General features: G+C 47.5%; 1 pseudogene; it reads left to right on the top strand.

Annotated features, from left to right (window-relative positions):
• Positions 1–739: 739 nt before the first annotated feature.
• LOC124596791 lies at positions 740–857 on the top strand (annotated as a pseudogene).
• Positions 858–4,334: the final 3,477 nt, after the last annotated feature.

Here is a 4,334-nt window from a genome sequence, read left to right as displayed (position 1 = left end):
ATTTATGGTGTGCCAAGCTCTGTGACAGTCTTATTGTGAATATACTGGTGTGCCAAACTTAAGGACGAAAGTAACTTTCGCATGATGTACCACTGCCAAATAACATATCTCAATGAAACTTGGACCACACACAGAGATAGAACCACTCCAGTATAGAAGGTAAGTAACTGAAATAAATATGCAATGAGACAAACGGAAACACTTTCATTCAAAGACAATAATTATACTGAACTCATAGCGATTCATGATGGTTCCCTGGACATTACAAAGGGCAGGATATGGTTCTTAATAGGGTGCGTGATGACCACGACAGCAGTACAGTTCTGGAACGCTCTCCCATGCTAGCCACGAGGTTGGTAAGGAGTTCTCTGGTAGAGAACAACTGCTGGATGGTGGTAGGTGCATGGGAATGTGCCGCAGTGCGTCTCTCCAACGCATCCAACACGTGCTAGATGGGATTTAAATCGGGGGCAGGGGTGGGCCACTCCGTTTTCCAGGTATCCCCTCGTCCCAAGAGCTCCTCTACCTGTGCTGTTCGATACGGACGCGCATTGTAACCCACAAAAATGAAGTCAAGGCCGCATGCACTTCTGAAAAGACGCACATAGGGAAATGATATAGTGTTACAATAATTCTAACCAGTGAGTGTACCCGTTTCCAAGGATTTGGAGGCCAGTACACATATGTAACATTTTGCCACTGTAAGGAGTCGGATTTTATGGATGTCTTACTTGAAGTGGCCAACGGCCTTACCGCAGTGGTAAAACCGGTTCCCGTCAGATCACCGAAGTTAAGCGCTGTCGGACCGGGCTAGCACTTGGATGGGTGACCATCCGGTCTGCCAAGCGCTTTTGGCAGGCGAGGTGCACTTATCCCTTGTGAGGCAAACTGAGGAGCTACTCGATTGGAAAGTACCAGCTCCAGTCGCTTAAACTGACATACGGCTGGGAGAGCGGTGTGCTGACCACATGTCCCTCCATATCCACATCCAGTGACGCCTGTGGACTGAGGATGACACGGCGGCCGGTCAGTACCTTTGGGCCTTCATGGCCTGTTCGGGAGTTTTTACTTGAAGTAATTAGATCAGCATTTGTATTTTAACTGCGGTAAGAGATTAAGTACAAACTATTTAGAATATTGAAATATGCGGGCAATAAGGATGACGTTACTAATTGCCTGTATTGCATGCTCAAGGGATAGATGGCAGACAGAGTACAGCACAATGTTCTGCTGAGAAACCGCAGGAAACGAGGACAGGTACTGTGAACTAGCCGGCCATTCCACGGTGCATGGCAGGGACGGAACAGCAATTTTGCGCAGGCTTCCAGAGTGCGGTGTCATTGGGGGCGGCTGCGTTCCAGTGTCAACTGCACAGCAGGTGAGGCTGGGCTGCCGGCTGAAAGCCATGTCTTAGCAGTACAAGTTCATACGGGCTCGGACTGCGGGAAGGTGGAGTGGGAAGCGCAGCTTGTTGCAGCGAAACGTCTCCAGCCCAGCCACAGTCAACAGCTTAAATTTGGAAAAACCAACAGCCATTGGCTCTTCTGAAAAACTAGGCAGAAGTGACAGTTTTGCCCGAAATGTCCACTCAACTGCTATGTGTGGTGTCACTGCCAGACACCACACTTGCTAGGTGGTAGCTTTAAATCGGCCGCGGTACATGTTGGACCCGCGTGTCGCCACTGTCAGTGATCGCAGACCGAGCGCCACCACACGGCAGGTCTAGAGAGACGTACTAGCACTTGCCCCAGTTGTACGGACGACTTCGCTAGCGATGCACACTGACGAAGCCTCGCTCATTTGCAGAGCAGATAGTTAGAATAGCCTTCAGCTAAGTCAATGGCTACGACCTAGCAAGGCGCCATTAGTAACATTGCATGTATCTACAGAGTCTCACTTGTATCGTCAAGAGCGATGTACAACAATGATGGATTAAAGTTAAGTATTCCAGCAGCTACGTACTTTTCTTTATAGCATTCATTACGTATCCTGTTTCAGACCTATCTCTAGCCTGCGTGGGTTAACGCGTGCATATCGGCTTCCTCACTCAGGTAGTGTTCGTAGTGTTGGCTAACTGCTAACACTACGTATGTTGGCGACGAGGCTTAAAAGAGGATTTCGCTTTCGTATTACACTAATTTACTTGTCATGGCTTCGCCACAATCTCCAGATGTACTGTCCGAATTTTATTGCTTGCAGAATCAGCAGACGCAGGCGTTATTGGATGCCCTTGGACAGCTCGTTCAGGGTTAACGTACAATGCAAAACGATGCGGCAGCCGCCGCTCCACCGTTACCGCAGCCACAACATGCTGTTGCACCCCCATTCCGGCCATTTGACCCGGCTATGGAAAGCTGTACGGAGTGGTCACACCAATTTGGATTTCATCTCGCCGGCTACAGAATTCAAGGTAACGAGCGGCAGCCTTTTTTATTGGCCTGTGTAGGTGTGTCCACCTACCGTGTGATAGTGAAATTGTTTCCCCAACGCGACGTAGCGACTCTGTCCTACGAAGAAATTTTGTCGGCGTTAGATGCCTATTCAAAGAAACAGTAAATGTTGTTGCAAAAAGGTATACGTTCTTTCGTACAAAACGTACGGCCGGTCAGACTAATAGGAAGTGGGTTGCAACATTGCAAGGCCTTACTAGGGATTGTGCTTTTGAGTGTGAATGTGGACTCCCTTATTCAGATACAATGGTACGTGATGCAATTGCACAGAACGTTTCTGATGTTCGTATACGGGAACAGATTTTGAAACTAGTTAATCCCTCCCTTCAACAAGTGATAGACATATTAGATAGGCAAGACACGCTTGACTTTGCACAGGAATCATTTGAAACTTCGCCAGCCGTGTGTCATATTAACCGGCCCGCCGGGCGCGCTGCACGGAACGATAAACAGCCCTCGCGCTCGTCCGCGCAGCTGCCGCCTAGCTCTCCACATGTGCCGCATAAGCGAGCAAATGCAGTGAAATCATGCCCGTGGTGTGCGACTAGACATTCGCGTGAACATTGCCCGTCACGCCAAGCTATTTGCTTTTTACTGTAATAACAAAGGACATGTTCAAAGTGTTTGCCAGAAAAAGCTCCGATCGGCCAATCACAACCATTCCAGGCCCTTTGCTTCGCGCCGGAATCGAACCATGGACAATCAGGGCCGTGAACCTTCGCCCATGGACATTCATGTAGTTAATTCCACTCCGCCCAGTGCCACTTTCTCTACCAGTGACTGTGTTCGTCCCACAAATAGTGTGCGTCGACGTCGCCGGAAATCTCGTCCGGTCGCAAGTGCTTCTGTACCGGTATCAGTTCAAATTGCACGAGAAAGTCGCTCTTGTCGTCAGCAGGACAATAAACTTTTTGTAGACTTGGACTTTGAAGGCAAAGTGATACCATTCCAGCTCGATACCGGAGCTGCAGTTACGTTGATCAATCACGACACGTACAAACAACTGGGCAAACCTCCAATGTGTGCCGCAAATGTTCAGCTCACTAGTTATTCAGGACAGCATATCCCTGTGTTAGGACAGTGCACTCTTCTTGCAACATACAAGGGACAGACAAAACTTGTGTCATTTTATGTTCTTTGTTCTTCTACTGCAGTGAACTTGTTTGGTTTAGATTTATTTCAGTTGTTTAACTTGTCAATAGTCAATCAGGTCCTATCAGTGAATCAGACTGTGCCTTCCACCAGTGTTTCTCGTCTATGTGAAGAATTTGCAGACATTTTTGCACTGGGCCTTGGTTGCGCTAAGAACTATGAAGCACATTTGGAACTGAAAGTAAATGCGCAACCGAAATTTTTCAGAGCGTGCAATGTTCCCCACACATTGCATGATGAGGTCGCAAGAACATTACATGATTTCGAATCACAAGGTGTAATTTAACGTGTGCAGGCTTCTCTCTGGGCCTCACCCTTAGTAATTTTGCCAAAACCTTCCGGAAAACTGAGACATTGTGTGGACTTCTAGGCAACAGTGAATCCACAACTAGTGATTGCAACTTTTCCTTTACCCCACCCGGAAGATCTTTTTGATAAACTGTGCCCGGGTAAATACTTTTCGTAATTGGACCTAGCGGATGCGAAAAAGATGGATCGTATGATCGCCCTATTGCCTTTGCGTCAAAATTGCTCTCGTCTGCGCAAAGAAATTATTCACAGATCGAGAAAGAAGCTTTGGCTCTCGTATTTGGTGTTACTAAGTTCCATGATTTCTTGTATGGTCGTCATTTTACCATCATCACAGACCACAAACCTTTGACATCGCTTTTTCATCTGAACAAGCCTGTACCTTCACGTACAGTGCAGAAATTCATTCACTGGTCTATTTTC

The sequence above is a fragment of the Schistocerca americana genome, chromosome 2 (genome assembly GCF_021461395.2).
Source record: "Schistocerca americana isolate TAMUIC-IGC-003095 chromosome 2, iqSchAmer2.1, whole genome shotgun sequence".
In the NCBI taxonomy this organism is placed as follows: Eukaryota; Metazoa; Arthropoda; class Insecta; order Orthoptera; family Acrididae; genus Schistocerca; species Schistocerca americana.
This window is presented reverse-complemented; position numbering and strand designations above follow the sequence as displayed.